This window comes from Talpa occidentalis, unplaced genomic scaffold, assembly GCF_014898055.3.
Source record: "Talpa occidentalis isolate TD23 unplaced genomic scaffold, MPIMG_talOcc4v2.1 talOcc4.7, whole genome shotgun sequence".
Classification (NCBI taxonomy): domain Eukaryota; kingdom Metazoa; phylum Chordata; class Mammalia; order Eulipotyphla; family Talpidae; genus Talpa; species Talpa occidentalis.
The window spans coordinates 58838753-58862578 of record NW_023605083.1 but is presented as its reverse complement, the minus strand read 5'-3'; the positions used below and the strand labels follow the sequence as shown (position 1 = coordinate 58862578).

General features: G+C 39.0%; 1 long non-coding RNA gene across 2 annotated transcripts in view; it reads right to left on the bottom strand.

Annotated features, from left to right (window-relative positions):
- LOC129144887 (uncharacterized) overlaps window positions 1-23826 on the bottom strand; it is a 210494-nt gene that overhangs the window by 174609 nt on the left and 12059 nt on the right. For both annotated transcript variants that reach the window (XR_008549687.1, XR_008549688.1), the window contains exon 3: window positions 8971-9092. This is a non-coding gene — a long non-coding RNA (uncharacterized LOC129144887). The remainder of the gene's footprint in view (window positions 1-8970; window positions 9093-23826) is intronic.

Here is a 23826-nt window from a genome sequence, read left to right as displayed (position 1 = left end):
AAATGATCAACGGTTGCTAGAAGCTGGGAGCAAGGATAAGCATGGGTAGGTAAAGTCAGATGATTTTTTTGAGCAACAAGAACCTGTGTATGATAAATACATGAAATTGCACATATGTCTAAACCTATGGAATGTACAATACCAGCAGTAAATATTAGAGATTTGGGATGATTATGTGTCAAAGTAGATGCATCAATTTGTAACAAATACACCTTTCTAGAAAGGGATGTTGATCATGGGGGAGGCTAGTTATATGTAGATGCAGGAGAAATAGGGGAAATCTCTCTAACTTTACCTCAATTACCTTAAACTGTTCTAAAAAAATACTTATAATTTTTAATTAAATCAATAAAATAACCCCCAACAAAACAAAGCAATCAAATATTGGAAAGCTGATTTGTACCAAGAATTAGAATGGATTCACAATATAGGACACCTCCTACAATGGAGTTTAGAAAGATGATGAATACAACCGTCCTTGCGGCAAAATGGCAGTACTCAATTAAATGCACATATATCCTTCAGCCCAACAATCCTACTCCTGTGTTTACATCTCATAAAAAGAATCACACAAGTTGTTAAGGGAACACATTCAAGGATTTTTCATGGAGTTACTTACCTTGGTAAGTTGTAAGCAATCTAGTTATCCATCACCTCAAGAAAAGATAAGTAAAATATATTGGATGCATATTATATAATACTAAGCAGTTAGAAGCCACAAAATTATTTAAACACAAAGCAACATGGATAGATCTAAAAACATAGTTCTGTGTAAAAGAGAAAAGCTTGCAAGGATCAATGTTGATGATGTTCCATGAATTCTAGAGTACAATTAACTCAGCAATTTGCATCAGTGATGTAAGTGATTACGTGCAGATTTAAAAGCCTATTTGTGTTTCTTATATGTATATATGGTTAATGTGCGGGTGTATATGAAACCTATGTTTTATGCATTTTATACATATTCACTTGATAATAGTCAGTCAGTATAAAAAGTAAGCTGTTCTTTGAGTTGATACATAATTTCCAAAATATCCTAAGAAGAATATGCAATATATAAAAGGAATTATATAGTATGCTACCTGCAAATATGTGTATTTGTGTATGTATATGTATATGTGTGTTTACATATCCTTATATAAATACATTAATATATGAGAAAGAAAAATAGGGAAATGCGGTTGACACTGGGATGAGAAATTGGATGGCTAAAGGAAAGAAAAAAAATACCTTTTATTTTATTTTTTTTTAAATAATAAATTTTATTGTTATATTCCCCATACAATTGCAGCCCCCCTATTCTGACCCCAAACCCTCCCCTCCCGCCCCTGCCCCCCTAAAAGTGTCTCTGGTTCATAGTTTTTTGTTGATTTTGATTTTCACTTTCTTATAGTTATTCATTTTCCTGGTCCCTTATTTAAGTTTTCTAGATTCCTGCTATGAGTGAGACCATCCGGTATTTTTCTTTTTCTTTCTGGCTTATTTCGCTGAGCATGATCCCTTCCAGCGCCATCCATGTTGCTGCAAATTGCATGTGTTTATCTTTTTTGAATGCTGAGTAATATTCCATGGTATATATGTACCACATCTTCTTGATCCAGTCATCTATTTTTGGGCATTGGGTTGTTTCCAAGCTTAGCTATTGTAAACAGTGCTGCTGTAAACATAGGGGTGCAGGTGTTCTTTGGAATTGATGTTTCTGTGTCTTTTGGGTAAATACCTAGGAGTGGAATTGCTGGATCATATGGAAGTGCTAGGTTTAAGAGGTCCAGAAATCTCCACAAGCTTTCCATAGTAGTTGGACCAGTTTGCACTCCCACCAACAGTGCAGGAGAGTTCCTTTTTCTCCACACCCTTGCCAGCATTTGTTGTTGCTAGTTTTTTTAATATGTGCCATTCTCACTGGTGTAAGATGGTATCTCATGGTAGTTTTGATTTGCATTTCCCTGATGACAAGTGATGTTGAACATTTTTTCATATGCCTGTTGGCCATTTGCATTTCCTCTTCAGAGAAGTTTCTTTTTAGCTCTTCTGCCCATTTTTTGACTGGATTATTTTCTTTGTTGTTGTTGAGTCTCGTCAGCTCTTTGCAGATTTTTGTGATCAGTCCTTTATCATTAGTGTTGGGTGCAAAAATGTTCTCCCAGTCGGTGGGGCTTCTCTTTGCTTTTGTTATTGTCTCTTTTGCTGTGCAGAAGCTCTTTAATTTGATGTAGTCCCAGCTGTTGATCTTTGCCTTCACTATCACTGTTTTGGGTGATGTGTCTGTAAAGATGTCTTTGATGTGCAAATCACGTAGTGTTTCGCCTATATTTCCTTCTATATATTTTATGGTTTCAGGTCTTATGTCTAGTTCTTTAATCCATTTTGAGTTGATTTTTGTGTATGGTGTGAGGTAGTGGTCAAGCTTCATTCTTTTGCATGTAGCGACCCAGTTTTCCCAGCACCATTTATTGAACAAACTTTCTTTGCTCCAATGCATAGTCTTTGCTCCTTTGTCAAAGATTAGTTGACCATAAATCTGTGGGTTTATTTCTGGATTTTCTATTCGATTCCATTGGTCTATATATCTGTTCTTGTTCCAATACCATGCAGTTTTGATGATTATGGCTTTGTAGTATAGTTTGAAGTCTGGGAGTGTGATGTCTCCATTCCCTTCTTTTTTTTTCAGGAGAGCTTTGGCTATTCGGGGTTTTTTGTGATTCTATATGAATTTCATCAATAATTGTTCTATTTCTTTGAAGAATGACATTGAAATTTTGATGGGAATAGCATTGAATCTGTATATTGCTTTTGGTAGGATGGCCATTTTAATAATGTTTATTCTTCCAATCCATGAGCAGGGGATGTCTTTCCATTTCTTTGTGTCTTCTTCTATTTCTTTTAACAGTGTTTTATAGTTTTCTTTGTATAGTTCCTTTACCTCTTTTGTTAGATTTATTCCCAAATATTTGATTTTTTTTGTTTCAATAACAAAAGGGATGGTTTTTTTGATTTCTTCTTCTTCAGATTTATTGTTTGTGTATAGGAAGGCTACTGACTTTTGCGTGTTGATTTTGTATCCTGCCACTTTACTGAACTGACTGATGAGTTGAATTAGTTTTTCTGTGGAGTTTTTGGGGTTCTCTATGTATAACATCATATCATCTGCAAATAGTGATAGTTTGACTTCTTCTTTTCCTATTTGGATTCCTTGGATGTCTTTCTCTTGTCTTATTGCTCTGGCTAGGACTTCCAGTATTATATTGAAAAGCAGTGGTGAGAGTGGACATCCTTGTCTTGTTCCAGATCTTAATGGAATTGCTTTCAGCTTTTCACCATTGAGAATTATACTGGCTGTTGACTTGTCATAGATGGCCTTTATGATGTTGAGGTATGTTCCTTGTATCCCAAGAATTTCAAGGACTTTTATCATGAATGGGTGTTGCACTTTGTCGAAAGCTTTCTCAGCATCTATTGATATTATCATATGGTTTTTATATTTCTTTTTGTTGATGTGTTGGATAACGTTGATTGATTTTCGGATGTTAAACCATCCTTGTGTCCCTGGAATGAATCCTACTTGGTCGTGGTGAATTATCTTATGGATACATTGTTGGATTCTGATAGCTAAAATTTTATTGAGGATTTTTGCATCAGTGTTCATTAGGGAGATTGGCCTGTAGTTTTCCTTTTTTGTGTTGTCCTTGTTCGGTTTTGGTATTAGTGTAATGTTGGCTTCATAGAACGTTTTTTGTATTGTCCCTTCCTTCTCAATTTTTTGGAAGAGTTTGTGAAGGATAGACACTAATTCGTCTCTGAATGTTTGGTAGAATTCATTTGTAAATCCATCAGGTCCTGGGCTTTTGTTTTGGGGGAGGTTTTTGATTACCATTTCAATTTCGCTGCTTGTAATTAGTCTGTTTAGGTGTTCTATTTCTTCTTTATCTAGCTTTGGGTGATTGTAGAGTTTTAGGAATTTGTCCATCTCCTCTAGATGGTTGAACTTGTTTCCATATAACTGTTCATAGTAGTTATTAATTATTCTTTTGATTTCTGCTGTGTCCGTTGTGATTTCTCCTCTTTCATTTGTGATCCTGTTTATTTGTGCTTTCTCCCTTTTTTCCTTTGTGAGCCTGGCTAGGGGTTTGTCTATTTTATTGATTTTTTTCAAAGAACCGACGGTTGGTTTCATTGATCTTTTGGATTGTTTTTTTAATTTCAATTTCATTTATTTCTGCTTTGGTTTTTATTATTTCTTTTCTTCTACTGGTTTTGGAATTTTTTTTTTGTTGTTCTTTTTCTAGATCTTTGAGCTTCGAGATTAGGTTGTTTCTTTGAGTTCTTTGTTTCTTGATGTGAGCTTCTATTGCTATATATTTTCCTCTTATTACTGCTTTTGCTGCATCCCATACATTTAGGATATTGGTGTCCTCCTTGTCGTTCAATTCAAAAAATTTTTTAATTTCTTCTTTGATCTCCTCATTAGTCCAATGGTCTTCCAGTAGTGTGGTTTTTAATCTCCATGAGGTAGGAAAGTTCCTTGCCTTCTTTTTATGGTTTATTTCTAGTTTGATGCCTTCATGGTCAGAAAAGATGGTTGATATGATTTCAATCTTGGTGTATCTGTTGATGTTTGTCTTGTGCCCCAGTATGTGATCGATCCTGGAGAATGATCCGTGTGCGCTTGAGAAAAATGTGTACTCCGTTTTTTTTGGGTTTAGTGTTCTATAGATGTCTGTTAAGCCCAATTGCTCTAGGTCCTTATTTAGAGCTTTGGTTTCTTTACTTATTTTTTGTCTTGTTGATCTATCCATTGTTGATAGTGGTGTGTTGAAGTCTCCCACTACGTATGTGTTTTCTCTGATGTCTGTTTTCAGAGAGGACAACAGTTGTCTGATATATTTTGGTGCTCCTTCGTTTGGTGAGTATATATTAATGAGTGTTATTTCTTCTTGAAGCATTGTCCCCTTGATCATAATGTAGTGACCATTGGGGTCTCTTTTTATCTTTTTGAGTTTGAAATCTGTTTTATCTGATATAAGTATAGCTGTTCCTGCTTTCTTTTTTGGTCCATTTGCTTGTAGGATTGTTTTCCATCCTTTAACTTTGAGCCTATTTTTATCTTTTGTAGCTAAATGTGTTTCCTAGAGACAGCAAAAGGTTGGGTTTTGTTCTTAATCCAGGCTGCAACTCTGTGTCTTTTTATTGAAGAGTTTAGTCCATTTACATTTAGAGTTAATATTGATATGTTAACATCTGTATTTGCCATTGTGTTTGTCTTTCCTTTGATTTTATTTATTTATTCTTTTAATAACCTTTTTTTTTTGGCCTTCTTTCATTGTTATTCATCCCTCTGAGGTTCTGGCTTTAGGACTCCTTGTAGTATTTTTTGGAGTGGGGGTTTAGTTGTAATGAAATCCCGGAGTTTTGTTTGTCTGGGAAGGTCCATATTCTTTCTTCAAAGAGGAAGGAGAGCTTTGCGGGACAGAGTATTCTTGGTTGGCATCTGTTTTCTTGGAGTCTGTTGACTATGTCCCTCCACTCTCTCCTTGCCCATAGTGTTTCTTCGGAGAAGTCTGATGTCAGCCTGATTGGCTTTCCTTTGAATGTTATCTGTTTCTTCCCTCTTGCCAGCTTCATTATTTTTTCCTTGTCCTGGATTCTTGGGAGCTTTACTATTATGTGTCTTGCTGTATTTTTCCTTTCGTCGTGGAAGTTTGGTGTTCTTCTTGCTTCTTGTATATCAATTTTCAGCTCCTTCTTCACATTTGGGAAGTTCTCTTCAATTATCTCTTTGAAAATTTTCTCTGTTCCTACTTCTCTCTCCTCTCCTTCTGGTATTCCTATAACTCTTATATTTCCTTTCCTCATGGAGTCAGATAGTTCCCGAAGTCTTTCTTCGTTCTTTTTCCTTCGTACTTCTCTTTCCTTTTCTGTTTTGGTTCTTTTTATTTCTATGTCTTAAAGAGAACTTATTCATTCTTCCATTTCATCTATTCTGCTTTCATTGCTTTTCCCAGAATTCTTTAGTTCTTCCATTAATTCTTTGATCTCCTGCATTTCTTTTACTTCCCTCTTTAGGGACTCAATTTCATTCTTCTGATCGTTGATTATTTTTCCCTTATCATTGTTTTCCTTTATGACTTCTGTCAGTTTTTTAATCATGGCAATTTTAAATTCTCTTTCTGGAAGGCTCAGAAGTTCTTCCAAGTTACTGTCGTTGCAATCTGGGGGCTGGTTTTCTTTTTGTGGTGTGCTTTTTTCCCTGGGGAGTAGCTAGGTTGCGTGTGGTTCTTCTCCTCCCTACTGTCTGTTTTCTAATTTGCTGTATGCGTTGGGACACTGTGTTGTTGGGACTGGCCGGCATCTTGGGTGAGCTTCTCTGCTCCCCTCTGGTTCCTCCAGGAGTCATCTGTCAGTTTCAAGCAGTCTTTACTGGAGAAAGGTCCCTGTTCTAAAATGCCAATGTGGGGACACACTCCCCTGTGCGCCTGGTCTGCCCCGGCAGTGGGTTCCTGCTCCCCCTCTGGGCTTGGACTGCAGGCCAGAGGGGGTCTGGCGTGGGCGAACTTCCCCCGCTCACCTCTGGCTCCTGAGGAAGCCTTCTGCAGGTAGTCTTTACTGAAGAAATGTCCCTGTTCTAAAATGGTGATGTGGGACACACTCCCTGCGCGTCCAGTCTCAGGCACACTCTTCTGCGCGCCTGGTCTGCCCCGGCTGTGTGTGCTTGCTCCCCCTGTGGGCTCAGACTACTGGTCGGAAGGGGCCCGGCGTGGGCTAACTCCCCAGCTGGCCACTAGCTCCTTCAGGAGCCTCTGCTGGTTTCAAGTCGCTAGGTGGCGCCAGAGATCTCTCCTAGAGCCCTTGGGGAGCTGATTATCCACCCCGTGGGACAGGGAACAGAGCGGGGATGGTAGGGTACACCTCAACGGCTTTGGGGTGCTGTGTCTGCCTTGTGCCCCACCGTCGTGGGGAACGCATGCCCCTAATTTCGTGCCCCGGGTCTCAGTTCCAAAGCCCTCAGTTCCAGGACGCGGGCTGTAGCCCAGTTCAGTGGCACGGGAATGGCGCCTTTTGAATCCCGCTCCCGTGCCTGGGCGCCTGGTTCCTGCTCACACAGTGAGGGCCTCCGCGCGTCTCCCCGCAAGCCTAGGTCGCAGGCTCGGGGACCTGGGCAGCTGCGATTCAATCTGGATCCGCGTTCGCTTTTCAACCACACTGCTTTTTCAACCGCACTGCTTTTCCGCGCGATCCCGTTTCCGATCTGCGCCGCTTTTCCGCGCAATCCCGATCCCAATCCGCGTCTGCTTTTCCAGCGCGCCGCTTTTCCACGCAAGCTTACCGGGCGGCCCGGGGCTGTGTGCTGGTGCTGGCCTCCTCCTGGGCGGGGTCTCTCTTTAATGGCGCCTGGAGCTCACCTCCGCGGCGAATCCTGCAGGATTCTCCACAGCTCCCGTTCACGGGGTGTGGTGGCTGCAATAGTTCCTTTCCACTCACAGTCCCGCTTGCTGCGCTTTTGTTCTTGTGGGCCGTTTTGGTTTGTTGTTTCCCTCCTCTCTGCCGGTCGGAGAGTGCCGCCTCTGTGGGCCGGGGAGGGGAGCAGGGTTCTGCGCTTCCCTCCCTTCTGGTCCTCTTTTATGTCAACTTTCTTCTTCGGGCAGTTTCCTGGAGTCACCCCTTTATCTTCCGTGTCCCAGTTCTCTCTGGGACCTGCCGCTTTTCCTCCCTATTAACTTTTTTTAATGGGAGATCTTACTCGCAGCGTCTCCTCGCCGCCATGTTGCTCCGCCCCCCCCCACCTTTTATTTTAATCAAGAGGCCCTTTTTAACTTTAATACTATTTGCTATTTATTTCTTAATTAAAATGAATAAAGTAATTACAAAAATAAATAAAACTAAAATATGTGCATATGCAGAAGCAAAATACTGCAATCTTGCCTACATGAGCTTTTTCCAGCTAAGACAAGAGGTCAGTTATACTCATCTTTGTGGCCCCTAAAACATCTCCTGCCACGTAATGGGTATTTAATAGTATGTTCAAAGAAGAAAGAAAGGGAGAGAAAAAAAGAGGAAATAAAAATATGGTAGATAAGATACAGATAGTTATAGTTCCCTCTTCACATTTTTCTGAAATTATCATGTTTTAAAATTAATATATGTTTTAATTTAAAAACTTGACTCTAGTAACAATGTGGAGTTTGGGCCTCCATGTGGAGGTAGGTTGACAGGGAGAAGGCTACTTTAACATTACCAACTGGAGATTCTGAGCAGCCTGACAAGTACTGCCAAACAGCCAAAGGCTCTGACCAGACTATTTTCTGACGTGGCTGAAGGCTGCCTCCTCTAGTGTCATGAATGACACATGCTAAGTCACACATGCTAAGTGGACACAGAGGGATGACCAAGCATCATCAGAAGCAGCAGGAGACCGGATGAGATGCTGACTGTTTCTTCTCCCCTTCCCCAGTCAAAGCTTGAGTGATTCTGATTACCTTCCAGGAGTTATATGTTTTGTTTTTTTTTTTTAAAAAAAAAAAAAAGGTAAATGGAATAGAGCTGAGGATCACTGGTGCCCAAAATCCATGCAGTCTAACAGCGGGCTCTCCCATCCATCCCTCTAGGGGTCACCAGCCCATTCTTAATGGATCCCAGCCTTTAACATCCATTTGACCTCTCTCTCCTCCAAGCCTTTTTCTTTCCATTTCACAATCCTTAGTTCCACCTTCACTTTCTAGCAGCTCTCCAAGGCTTCACCTTTTGGAGTACCTTTTATGTGTTAAATATTGGACTCTGTTGCTGGGCTCCAGTGAATGTTGCTTAAAACACAAAAGGTTAAGCAGAGAGCAACTGTATTGATTAAACATCCATTTTCTTTCCTTTTGTTTTTGTAAGAGCCCTTGATGTTGTCTCTGATTGACAGCCCCACCTGTACACCTCTGGCCCCAGATTCCCCTTGGTAATGTCACTGAGAGCTACAGAACACCTCACCCGCTCCACACATGCCACAGATTCTTCATGTGCAGCTTTCAAAGGGGAAAAAAAATGTAGCTTTTTTCTCTTTTCCTTTCTTTCTCCAGTCCTTAGACATATTTTATTTCCAGAAGTCCCTGCTGAATGAAGAAAAGTAAGATGAGGAGAAGAGGCGAAAGCTTTCAGCACTGACCCCTATCTTTTATTCGAATTTCTCCAGCTAGCAAGCCTTTGAATATGCTTTCAAAAAGGTGACAACCTTGTTAAATTAGCTTTCCTTCTTGCCTCTTACAGTGTGAATGACCTAAAGAATCATTCCTGCAAGACTAACAAAATTACACCCATTAACGAGCTCACATGAGAGGCCTGGTGTGATGGTGGCTTTGCCCTGTTGTCGGTTCATAATAATGACTACATCAGCTGGCTCTGACTCTTTCCTGCTCTCTCCTACAAGGGTAATATTGCAAATAATAGGGCATCTCATTGCCATTATAAAAGAGGATAAGCCTTCCACGTGTAGAAGCCAAATGTCCAGTTACTAATACATAGCCAACAATAAATTAAGGTCAAACAGCTCCAAAAAATGTATCTCCTTTCCTAAAGAGCTCTGTTTACACCATCAAGTAAAGCTTATTTGTAAGAACAGGGTCATGAGAATGATCACTGGAATTGACAAGGCTGACTAGGCTGCCCATTGGTAACCAGCACTGTTTTAGCAACTTGAACATTTATCAGCAGGTCCTTCAATGGATTTCAGCCCAGCTTCACCTCTGCTAGTTCAGTTTAGACCTTCACAGAAAGTCCAATTTGGATCAGATTCTATACTAGTGTAACTAAGACTTAACTAGATGAAATTGTAAGACAAAGACAGAGGTCCAAAGCTGGAATGCCTGCCTCTCTTCTCCTCTACTGACAAGGCCCAAACATCCAGGAAGTACTATACTAATTCAAAGACTCAGGAATACAATGGAGACAGTTTTTATTGGCTTGCAAGTACTGACTACTAAATTTTCAGGACTTATGCAGGTCACTTGCTAATCATAGCTATTATTAAAAATTAAATTATATGAACTTATAATTTAAAATATATCAGAAACAAAGGTAACACACACTCAAAACATAACTTCTTAATTATTTTACTACATTTTGTGCTTCTGCACTTGTTCTGTTGGTCATTATACTATGCTTTGTGCGGTACAGATAGGCTAGGTCAAATTTTACTTTCAGTAGCAGGGGCTGTGTCAGATTGGATTCACAAGTCAAAGTTTGCCTATCCCTGATCTAGGTTTAAGGAAGCCTTCTGAGTGAATCAAGTGACAATCTGCATTGACAATAAAGGGTACTGTACATTTTATTATGGTTTGTAAATATGTGCTATACATCCTTTACATCAGTAAAATGAATACAAACAATGGACACATACATTTTTATTGGCAAGATGGTTAAGCACACACCAGTCACAAAATCTGTAATCCATGCTGCTCTTTCCCTTCCCTAGAAACTTTTGCTGAATGTGTGCTCAATGACAGAAACAAGAGATGAAAAAGAATTAGAAAATGAGATCCAATGTTCTCTAAGAACTCACAACCAGGGCAAGACAACAAAGTAACAGATAAATGATAGCATAAGACACAGAAATACAGGAAAGAGAAAAAGGTGCAGAAATTCAAATGACCTAAGTGCTGTGAGGCAGAGAGAATGATAACTGGCGTTCATGGTTCCAGATGATTCCATAGAGAAAAGCTGACCTAATCCACACAGTAACCCCATGAGGTAGATGTTAGTGTCTCCAGGTTACATTTGCGCAAACTGAGATGCAGAGATTTAGTTAATATGCCCAATATCATTAGCTAGAAGGACAGGGCTAAGATTCAAAGTCAGGACTTAATACCAAGGTCCTTTTCTTTTACTGCACTCCCACTGAATCCCTTCTTATTAAAACAGGGTAGTCATAACCCTACTTTGATTTGTTGCAAAATGTCTCTCCCATACACTTAATAGGTTCCCTCCCTCTCCAGTACAACTGTCATATGAGTTTATCACCTCCCAAAAGTCAAAAAGTAAATGTTAATTAAAAGTTTTAAAAGAATAGGTGTCAATGGATCTCTGAAGTGCTAAGAGTAGCGAGTTGAACTGTGACCAAATTCAAAGTCTGACATTAATGAACATTAACACATGCAGGTGTTTTCTCTTTATGGAGACAGGGAGAGCCTTGAGAGCAGGAATTGAGCCTTCTGAAAACAAGCATGATTCTTTCTACAAAGTTCAAGAGAGGACTGGTAATACAGGAGTAGAAGATGTGTCCAAGCACTGGAGTTACTGGGGATCCCGAAGCAGGAGCTGCTGAGCCACAGTCCAACACACGGAGATGTGCTTCACCCATGGGCCTTGAGGGGGGCAATCTTTATCTCTAGAGGGGCAGGGAAGCCCAAAGAATTACCTGAACCCCAATCTTACTTCCAGTGAAAACTGTCCACAGTTGATACATTTATCATTTCACAAGAGAGCTAAAGAAAATCAACATATTTTTAAAAGTACAGAGAAGATTTCACAGTATCTCTTGGAAATTTCTTTGAGAGAGGAGGTTCTTAAATTTTGAAGTAAATCAGGGTAACCTGGGGAACTTGTTAAAAGTATCTTTTACCAGTCCACTCCCAGGTGGTCTGATTTACTAGGTCTCCAACCAGAACTACATACTCCAGATTAAGAATCTTGTAGAGTTTTCTCAATTCATACAGTGAATATTTTTTTTTTCCATTCTGGCTAACCAATTGCTATTCTACAGAGTCTCACACTCCAGACCCTCCTGGGATAGCACACAAAATAAAATACATGTTCATTTTAACTTTCACGAATCGTAAACATTTTAGAAATATATTTGGTCCCAAGCATTTTGGATAGAAGACGATGGACCTCAATGAAATCCCTTGTAACTTTGGTTACTCCTCAAGAATGGGGGACTTAGAGGTTTTAAGGAAGGAAAATTCCCCAAACTTTATCTTTTGAACTGCCTCTGTTTTTCTCAAGGTGTCTGATCTTCAGAAAGCAAGAGGCAGAAGTATACCAATTAAGTGATCACAAACCTCCTCGCCACTTTTCTTGGAAATTCCTTACATCTCCAGGACTATATACTCTAATATCCTATTACCCTAGTTCAGGTAAGAATGGTACTTCACCCTTTGTGATGCTCAGTACATTTATCACATGAAAAGAGAAGACACAGTCTAAGTCCATGGTATGTTTAAAGTCTTCATGAGTCTAGGTCCCTATTATTCAGTCCCTTTTCCCGGGGCAGACCCAATGAACAATACCAGGAAAGTGAGTGGATAATAGCGTCAGCTTCCAAGATCTGAAGTATAAGCAAGGAGCATTCTCAGAAAAAGTAAAACAAGGACGAGACAGTCAAACTAAGAGAAGATGTCTAGCTACCAGAGGCTGCAAACTAATTAACATGACTGCACTACCTTGTCTGTGCCTCCCTCTTCAATTTTCTGCCCCTTCACATCTTCACTTCATTGCTCTTAGTTTTCTTCAGTTTACTGGAAAACCATGTTATTGCTACTATTTTTTTTATCTGCTGGTCTTGTGACCTAGGTCAGTTAAACTCATTCCATTACCCAGCCTGTGGCCATGGTAAGACTAGAAACTATACCTGTATTCCACCATTGTGTTCCCAGTGCCTGGAACAAATGATTTGATGCTTAACATATGTGTGCTAAAGGAACGAGTAAGTGAATAAATAAGCAAAAGAGGCAGGGTACAAAGCAGATCAGTAGGAGTGTTCCAGAACTGTTTCTGGGACACAGTTGGCCACACAGTCCTCTCTTGCTGAGTGGGCTCTGAATGATAAGTGGCAGGTTCACTAAAGATAAAAAGTCAAGGTTGCACAGAAACCCATATTCTTTCTCTCTCCCTGACCCTCTTTCTTCTATCTTTGGAGTCCTCAAAAATTTTTCATTTTTATATGATGTGTTGATTTTCTGTCTTCCCCTAGATAATAAGTTTCATGGGAGCAGAGACCATATATCAGCTGTTCCCCATTTTATATTAATCCCCAGGAGTCATTTCTGGAGCAGCTATTCATAGCAAATATTTGTTGAATGAATGAATAAATGAATGCATGGATAGATTCATGACAATCTCTCAGGTTCCAGAGATACTGCATTTTGGAATCTCTTAAGCTCCCTGAAGATGATACTGGTATTCCAAGTTTCCTCATGAATAAGAAAAATATTATTAACTGAGAAGACAGAATGAAATGCTATCAGACCTAGACATTCATCCCAAACAACTTGATCTTCTGAGAAATTACTGAACTTCACCAAACTCTAAAAAATTCACTCCTGAAATTTCAGTATATTCTAGTTATTTCTCTGAAAAATATCCTCCCTTCTGTCCTACTCCTAATCCATCCTTCACCCACAGAGTCATAAGAGAAATTCCTCCAGAAGAGAAAACCAGATACCAATGTCTTCATAAACTTTTCTACAATCATGAAAAGCTCCTTGGCAAAGGATAGGAGAAAAGGGGACGTAATGTCTTCTCTGAAACCAATTTAAAAGAAAATTAGATGTTCTTCCACCTGGAAAATCAAAGAAATTCAAGAAAATGTCTTTCCTCAGCAAGGATTTATCTTGGGAAATAGGTAATTGAAGGAAAGAACAGCAACATATTTGTATCATGGTCACTCATAAGCCCCAATGAAAATGAGAAGGTGAAAGAATTTCCTTTTAAAACAAAGAACTCACATAATTCATATTCCACTCTCTCAAGTCTATATTCCAAATTCTCCTTACTTTTCCCAATTAAAATTAAATACATGAAAAACCAAAGGAAGATGGTTTTAAAGGGCTTGACTTCAAAAGAATAATGAATCCCCCAGAGGATAGCACATATAATTCCAGAAACAAAGGAGTAAAAGGAGACGTTGAGCATAATTTTAGTGGAAATGGGTTCACATATAGAATATAGTCTTTAGATTTGAGAAGGATAATAGATTTGACAAAAGACTTTTCTGAATGCCCCCAAATTCTGAATAATTCATAAGGCTATAGTATATATTTTCTTCATTTACAAAATTGGGATTTTGAGTTCCACATCACAGATGTCTTAAAATAACTAAATAAGACTATATAGTAAATATAAACAATAAAAGTCATATTAAAATATAGATTCTGGACAGTCCTTAGAGCTCATACACTTGATTGAAGTTACTGACCTAGGAAAATTATAGGTAAATGCAGAGTATGGGCTTTCACACATGTTCATAAAGAACAGCAATATCAAATATTAAATCCACACATACCAAAAGTCCACCTGTTGATTTTCTCAATCACTCCAGCCCACCTCCACCAAAAATAAACCACTTTTTTATATGTTTGTAGTTGATGGAAATTGAAGATTAATCTGGACAAAAAAAACCACCCTAACATGCAGATAACTTGAGGCTGATCAATCAAGAATTTACTATCTGGAAATGCTTCCAATGCTAGACAGTCACAATCTCAAAGAAGAAAAATACAGAAAAAAAAAATCATAGAATGAGAAAGATGCAGGCAGAATGAGACAAAGGAGAAAAGGGAAGGAAAATGAAATTGAGACATATTTCATGATTGTGAAATTTTTGTGAGTATACAAAGAGAGAGCTGAAAATCTGCAATACTTAGAAATATATTAACAATTTCATATTTTTTTTCTATAGTAGATTCTTCAGGAACTATCGAGATGAAAGAACTTGCACATAAATTGCAATGCCAATTATTCAGTGAGAAATCATATAGATAAGTATGCACATTAATAAGTATCACATGGTCTAAATAACATGATGGAGAGAATGATAAACAATGGTCTATTTTAAAGCAACTTCTTTTAAATAGTCAAAACATTCTAAGTATATGAGCCACTTAATTATAGTTCAGCAGCTCCCTCATCTTCAGCTGCTTAGTCAGCCAAACAGAGGCATGTTTGGCAGAGCAGGGCTTGGATTTAAGTCTTATCTCTTCTCCTTATTACTTCTGTGACTTTCAGAAAGATGCCCAGCTTCTCTGGTTCTGAATTTCTACATTTGTGAGACGGAAATAGCACTTACCTCACAGCATTGCACACAGCAATATAATAGTTACACAATGCCAGAGTGTTACAAATATTTTATAGTCTGAAGCAAAATGTGAGAATGATGTATGGATTTTTAATAAAGCTATTCAAAACATTCCTATCCTCTATTTGGACATGATATCTTTTCTGCTTTTTTGGTGTTAAAATCATCTTTCTGTTAATAAACCAAATTAATAAGCTGGCAATGGTCTATTGTTTTTGTTTTCCTCAGATGGCAAAATAAACAGTTGGCAAATCAATGTTCTGTCTGCAAATTATTTCTGAATTGTTACTGATCTTTGAAATCCCAAAGTCAGCATATCACTAAAATCATATGTGATGACCTATTATTTGGTCCCTACATGGCCAAAGCTTGGTCATCAAAACAATCAGTTGTGTTTAAAGACAATTAGGAGACACCAGAAGGAACTTACTTACTAGAAGAACCAAGGAAATTTAGAGGAAAAAATATACTGAAAGTTAAGAAATAGTTCATCAGGCACATCAATTAATGATTAGGGGCTGGAGTTAGAGAATGATTTCAATGTCAACCAGTTATCTGTCCACTGAATTCATCTTTTCCTCCATAAGACCCGTGAAGGTTAATTTATATGTCAACTAAGTTAAGAGATGCTCCGAGAGCTGGCAAAATGTGATTTCTGGATGTGTTTGTGAAGAAATTAGCACGTGAGTCTATAGATGGAGTAAAAGGATCACCCTCAACAATGCAGACAGGCAATATTCTACTTGAAAGCCCAAACATAACACAAAGCTGGAAGAAGGGCAAATTCATGCTCTTGGCTTCTGGGACATTCCTTTACTTCTGTCCTCAGACATCATGATTCTGAGTTTCCAGTATTTTGACTTGGGTTGAGACTTACACGCCTGGCTCCACAGGTTCTCAGGATTCCAATTTTGGAGGGAACTATACCACTGGCTTTCATAGGTTTGCAGCTGGAAGATAGCAGATCGTGGTATTTCTCAATTTCCAAAATTGCATGAGTCATTCTCTCATAATAACTATTTTTCTGTCTATATAAATCTATTTGTATCCTATTGGTTCTGCTTTCTCTGGAGAACCCTCATATAAGGCTTCACTGGCACCATCCAGGGGTATAAAAGTAAAAGTAAAATCAGTTTTCACTAAACTTTAGAACTCACTAGGGTAGAGGGAAGGCAGTAATACTTTGAGCTTGAGGATTAGACTTTGAACCAAAGGGAGAGGGTTTCTCCCCACCTGGGTGGTCTTATCACAAAGGTACCAGGCAGCACGGTCACTAAACTTAGGCAGTGTCAGTGGTAAGCAGCAGCCCCGAAGACTCAGGGAACACAATGAGGCAGGGTCCTCAATATAGCTCCTCTAATGCAAGGCACTAGTAGCCATGGCAACAGGGAGGCACCTTAACAAAGCTTCTTTTCAGGCAGCAGACCTCACCAAAATAAACCAAACCTGGAGAGAAGGAAAGTGGCTGACACCAAGCAGTAACTATGAGGATGTGTTTGTGAGGACCTATGAAAGAGTCCCCAGGGAATCCTAGAAATATAAGAGAACCAAGAGACAGTAAAGGGATACAGAAGAGGGAGGTAGGGTCAGTACTTAAAAAGTACCATTTGTTACTGTTAAGTGTAGGGGGGGAAGGTATGCTTACTGCAGGGGGGAAGGCATGCTTACTGTGTATGATCTTGGCTAGGTCCCTGAACACTTCAGAACCCCAATTTCCCTACCTAGAAAACACAGTAAGGGCAGATACTAGTTCACAAAATAACTTAAAAAATTAAACAGGATATATTTGAAAATCTTCCTAAATGCTAATGTGCTAGTCTGGGGGTATGACTTTGTTTTTAATTTGTCAGCAGTTTACATAACTATGTTATTTGGGGAGTACAACTTCACACATTCATATGTGCACATGCTTCATTCACCACATGATTTTTAATATTTAACAGCGGGCTATTATGTAACAGCACTGGGATCCTCAAATATTTAACCTCTAGTACATCACTTCAGAAATCATAGTTGAAAACATATCTTCAAGGAGAAAGAATAAAGAAGGAATGATATAACTGTAACATAAAGTGGAAGGAAGGAAAAAAATCCCCCCACTGATAGATAGAGGACCAATAAGCCATTAATGTAGGATGAAACTGAAGGGAAGAAATAAATACAGAAATCATTTATCCTCTATAAAACTCTGTAAGGGAGATAGCATCAATCCTGTTTTGCAGATAAGGCAAATGAGACTCAGAGAATTTAAATGACTATTCAGGATCACAGAGCAAATAGAAGACATGGTCAACCATTTTAATTCAGATATTTCTGGAACAAAAATCATATTGCATTTTATTTTCTCTTTTTCTTTCTTCCTTCTTTCTCTTGCTATTCAGAGAAGACACAATCGCAGCTTTGACTGTCCATAAGAGGTTCTTCCAGATAATGCTTGTACTTGAATACTTTCTAAAAATGTTCTTTGGGGTTATAAATCATTTTATTTGTTTCCATATATTCTGAAAGTACTCAAGCAAGATTAATCAGATGAAAAATAAAGTTCCTTCACTATGTGTAATAAGTGTAACACACATCCCCTACCTGGGAGAATAAACTCGAATTCAGGGCACAAGAACTGAGTGAGAATGCAGTGGGGGCAGCCAATGAGGACAGGAAGACCTGTGCAAGGAAACACAGCTTAGAAGACCATTATGCCAATGAATGATGTGGGGCTGCATTTTTGTAGGGAGATTGCAAAATTACTCAGGACTTTGAAGAATGGCGTCTACATGGAAGCACATGTGGTAATAATAGGAAAGATGCAATTTCTCCTGGCTCTTTTTCAAGCTTCACTATTTGGATAACTTGGAAAATTGTTTGTTGTTTGGTTTTGTTTTTTCTTTTTTAACTTTGAGAAGTTTTCAAAGGACTGAATTCATTATAAGATGAGGCTACGTCTTGAGCTCTGACAACAGGGAAAATTTAGCTAAATTTTATGTTTTGTTCATTTAAGTTATGTGCACTTTTGCTAGGGGTAAATCTGCTTCTTCCCAAGCAACTCTTCCCTTTCAGAAAACAAACTTCAGTGCTACCTCAAAAAAGTTGAAATCTTTCCTTCACATGACAAACGTCCTTCAACATTCTTCCCAAATAACCCTTTCCTAACCAGTGCTCATCACCAAGATGCAACCCAAATGTTGATGACAACTCACTTCTGCCACCTGCAGTGTTCCCTGATCTGATGGGGTAACTTTCTTCCAATGAGTTAAAACCCTAAGCAGTTCATGTATTGTTTTCATTAAACTGTGTCTGTAATGTTTTCTCTGGGTTCATGCTCAAGGACAAATAGTAACCAAATGAAGAACCTTCAACAACTTGTTTTTACCAAAGCCAAAATAGCTTTCAAGAAGAAGTAAACCTAAAACATGACTAAAATGCAACCAAGTTCACCAGAAAGAGGATGGAAAAGAAGATGATAAGCTGACCCATAAGTGACTGCATGATCTAAGCTCATTACCAGTTACCAAATCTCTGAGCCACATCTGTAAATAGAAATGAAGGCACCTTTCTCCTAGGATGGAAGGCCAAGTGAAACAACATTTGTCAAAGTTCCTGACTCAATTCTAGATACAAAGTGATGCTCAATTATTGCTGGTTTTGTTCTTTCCCTCTTTATCATCTCACAGGGTTAATGTATCGGTTGACTGAGATCACTGCAGGTGGGCTGGAGTGCTATTTACACATATCAGGATGTCGTATGAAGAAAAAGTAGAAGAGAGGAATTTAAAAAACAAGTGCCCACTCAGAGAGCACTCCAGAGTCCAGATCTGGGTATTGCCCAGATCTCTATCACAGAGATCATCTTCTGCCCTCTCCTTAGCATTTCAGAAAACTGAGGCCCAGGCAAGTCAAATCATTCATTCAAGTTTGTGAGAGAATGAAACATAATTTAGGGAGCAAAAGGGTAGAGAATATGCTGCCCCAATGTCACACTTTGGACACTGCTGTATATTCAGGACATGGAGGGAAACTTCACACTGGAACCAAGACTTAGAAAAAATATAGTCTGCAAGCCAGAGAAGAGGATCACAGAATTGTTGTAAAAGAATAAGTATGAGCCAGGCTATAAAATTTCAGTGTTTGAACATAAGCAAACACTGTGTATAGTTAAATTGGGAGGACATATCAAAAACTGACCTGAAGTCAAGGTTGATAAAATTGTCAGTCAAATTAGCCTCTTCAATATTCCCTCCCAGTTGGCTTCCTCTAAATGATCCTTTCTGTGTCTCCAAAGCCAAACTTCTGCCTTTCTCTTTGGTTCCCTTCTTTCCACAGCTGACCTTGTCAGCAACTCAGAACAAATAACCTGTGAGATGATCATGAAACTACTCACCTTGGATAAACAAGTTGCTTCAAAACAACAATGGTTTGATGTTATTTGGATGATCTCCCAATACTGGGTATTTAAAAATGATCCCAGGTATTTTGTGATATGTTGAAAAAGGCCACATTTTTTTTTGCCATGTCAGAAAAGGCTATATTCTAATATAGCTATTATTTCAATGGCAATCTGTTACCCAATTTTCCAAGCACTTTATAAAGGGTCAATAGCACAAGCAAGTAAAGGAGATGCTCAACTTAAGGAACCTTGGGAAGACTAAGTTCTAGAATAATCTTAGAGAGGAAACTCTAAGGAAGTGAGTATTAGCTCCTGCCCATGTGTTTGCATAAAGCAAATTTTGCCTTTGGCAAATCTCCTCCAACAAGGACTGTGGGAATGTAGAAAAACAATAGCAAAAGAAAACATCATGCGAAGCAAAGTGTTTAGGAATGCTGACTGAATCACATGCCTGAATAACACCCAAGTAACCCAATATCACTCTTTGCCCATATGACTTCAAGGTGAGAATATCTACTGTGGGAAACATCAAAATAAAGACCATTTACTATAACAACTTGCTTTCAAAGGAAGACAGGAGATTAAGTGAGCAAATCAAGAGATGGTTGACATCAAGAGCATTTTTGTTTCAGAATGGATGAAAGAGTAACGCAAAACTGATGATCAGAGATGTTATTTGGGAGAGAAGGAGACAACATCCCCAAATAAGAGAAAAAAGAGGAAAAGAACGCATGATGATTCAGAGGGTGAGAGAGAGCTGAGGGTCGGGCTGCCTAATGCCCTCAACTGCTCAGCAAAATGAAGATAAAGTCCACTGTGTGACCCAGAAACCTGAAACTCATCCTCATTTCTGTTGCTTCCCTCACTCTTGACATCCACTCACCACCAGTACTGTTGGTCCTACCACTTATGTGTACTAACAGCAGAGCCATGTCTCTCCACCCCCATGTCACCATGCAGTTCAAGCCACAACTGCCTCTAGCTGGTTCCTGCAGGGCTTTTCAGCTGCTCTCCCACCTCCTCTATTAACCCCAATCCATTCTCCACACAGCTGCCAGAGAGATTCCAAGAGAAAAATATTGGCTCCTGCTCCCTATGGCTCTTTGAATACAATAAAAATCCCTTACTCTGCCAAAACTGTTTTAGATCATCTGGCCCAGCTCTCCTCTCCAATCAAATTGTAAGTCATTCTCCCCCTCTATCTGTGGTCCAGTCATGTTGACCTTCTTTCCATTCTTCAAATATGCCATGCTCCTTGTAACTGAAGCATTTCTTCATTCCGTTTACTCTCACCAAAATGTTCTTTCCTGGCTCTCTCATTTATTTAAATCTGTGTAGACGGATCCTTCTATTTCTTGAAGACTCAGGCTAAAAGCCTTCCCCTCAAAGAGCCCTTTCATGACTAGCATGTCTGAGAAGGTACCCAAAAGACTATCCTAAAATAGGGATTTAGTTAAGATGGTAGGAAACTGCCTAATTTCAAATCCCAGCTCCATTACTTTTAAGTTATAAGTAAGAAACTTAAATGCCCCCTACCTCATTTCTGATGTTGGCTGTAATAATTAAGTGAATCAATAAGCATAAGAAACTTATAATAGTGCCTAGACCTTATAAATGCTCTGTAAGTGTTTTTATCATCAAAGTACCCTTCTCACTTCCCTCTAACACTTTAGTTGTACTTTTGTGTTTCATATTTGTTGTCTGATTCCCCTATTATTGTATAAGACGGAGAGCTGGTTCACAGCTTGGAGTTTCCCTCCAAGAGGGCAGAGGAGCAATCCATATCCCTAACACCTAAAGAATGTCAACTGTTCAGCCAATATTAAGTTAATCAATTAATCAAACTCAAGTCAGAGTGTTGAGTCTGAAAGGCTCAAGTTATCACTGAGAAGAAAGCTGAACTCATTAACCATAGCGGTCCAGCTAGGTAAGAATCTCTGTCAAAAAGTGTCTGAGAGAAAGAGAACAGAGTGGTTTCCAAGATGAAGCCATTATAAGGATCAGTAGGAAGTCAATGAAATGAGAGTGTGTCAGGTAAAAAGATGGGGGTTAGTGTTAAAAGAAGCATCTCAGTCTTGGGCAGAGGCAAGATCAAAATCCAGTTATTGCATGATGATAGAGTTGATAAGGGCAAGAACTGGAGAGGACCAGTGCTTTAGAAGAAATATTGGTGTGAAAATGAATTCCTTGTGCATCAGGTAGAAGGAGGTAAGAAGACCTTACCACCAAGCCAGGTGATCAGGTTACTGAGAAGAGTTCAAGAGGATCCCCAGATCAAGCAATGAGAGCAATAAGGATAGGAAAGAAATGGCCCAAATGGTAAGCTGAGTTTTTAAAAAAGATTGAAGAGTGCCAAAAGCAAAATCATCCAAAGCAGCAATGAAACATGAGAAAAACTGCCAGCATTACTGACTAGTCCCATGCGTTAAGAGAAATAGGAAAATAGGAAGAAGATTATGAACCAGGAAGCAGGTCCTCGCCAGACACTGAATCTGCTGGTACCTTAATCTTAGACCTCCAGCTTCCCAACTGTTGCAATAGGACAAGTATTCTGTTCAGGCTGCAAAAATGTGGCTGCCCTGGTCACCTGACTTTGAATGCCACAACTGTTTTCCTAGTAGACCCCAGAAGAGAGAGAGTTTTGAATGTTAATGGTACAGTGAAGAGAGGAATTACAAGGAAAAAAAAGTAAATGAAGAAAGGTCTTACTCATTCACTTTCACAGAAGAGGATATCTCAAAATAAAAGAAACAAAATGCCTGAAGAAAAAACAAACCAAATTCCAAAAAAGGGAAATTTCACAAAAGTAACAGACTTAGGTCTCTAGTATTAAATTTGAAATTCTGGTTCAAATAATTTGAGAATTATTTGAATATGTGATATAATTTTGTTTTGCAATAAATTACAGCCTTTTCCATTTAAAAAGAAGAAAGAGAACATTCTGAAGCAGAGGTGAAACATGGGAGAGTCCATAAGAATTTATTAGTGAAGGGCGTGGGCAGAATGTGGAGAGTGGTTGATCTCGGACTGATCTGTGTCAAAGGTGAAGAGATGGCGAGGTGGTGTGATAATCAGATTCCCAGTGTTTGGGCCTCTGCTTTGAAGGGGCTGATTTTTAATGTATTCCAAATATCATTTCTGGTAGAATGTGGTGGCTCTGCCCCAAGGCCGAGAACCACCTTAAGTTTGCTTAATGTCTCTCTTTCAACCTCAATTTCTCTCCCCCAATTTCCTTTGGGCCTGAGGTGAAACAAATGTCCCATCAAATATTGACTGAGCCATCCTTCCTATAGGTCTGCCCAGCAGGTATCAGGAGTGAAAGGGCAAAATCAAGTTCACATTTAGGAAGGAAAAAGCACCAGAGGCTACTGACAGCATCATTACTCCCTAGAGAAAGTCCAAGGCTGGATTCCATCTAAGCAGATACATGAATTTTCCATTTTTCTTACTCTTCCTCATGTGCACTGCTGCACAGCATCTTCACATCAGAGCTAAGACTGCAGCCTGCATCAGCCAGATGACGGGCAATACTTGGGAGAAATACCAGTGTTCAGCCCTCCTTCATTTTGAGCACTAGGTCAGGTGAATTACTTCAAATACATGCAAGTCCCTTCTGTTTCCATGGTAACTGCTCTAAGAACCGTAACAATGTCAATCATAGAAACAGTGAAATCATAACTTGAACCCATCTTGCTGACAAAGATATCTTGAGAAGTAGCCACTGCTCGGTACCAGACTTTGACTTCTCATTTGGGGGAGAATGTTTTGTTTATGTCCAATCAGTTATGGGAATAAGGGGAAATGGTGGTTAGTCATTTTCCTTCTGCTTCGCTAGGTCTACCTCTGTCTGTATTTTGCTGATATGCCTGTAACTCATTTTCCCTGCTTGAAATTACAGATGGAACAATTCATTTTTCCACCTCTCTTTCCTGCATAGGTGTAAGCACTTGAAGACAAAATATTGATTTTCCCCCTTGCTCTTTAAAAAAAAAAAAAAAAGAAAGAACAGCTTGTTCATTTCCATTACATTGTGCAAATTGTTTTAATTTTTTAGTGCCTGTTTTGATGAAGCAAATTCACAATATCTGAGGATGAAGTTCTAATCCTGAGGTGCTGAAATAAGATAGAGTGTCTTTTGCCTGCCCTGAAAAATGGGGCAAACATCTCAGTTGACAGATTCTTACATCAACAGAGAAGCTAAGGAGTAGTTCTCATTTCTTCCTTTCCTGTTTGTAAAAAATCTACACTTTAAATTCGAAAGTGATCTCCCACAGAAGTCAAGTAGTAAAATCTCATATTCATAACATCTAGAACCTTCATGATCATTCCTTCCAAAAAAGGTATTTTGACATATTAACACTCAAAATCTGTTGACTGCTTTATTCACTTGGTTTTA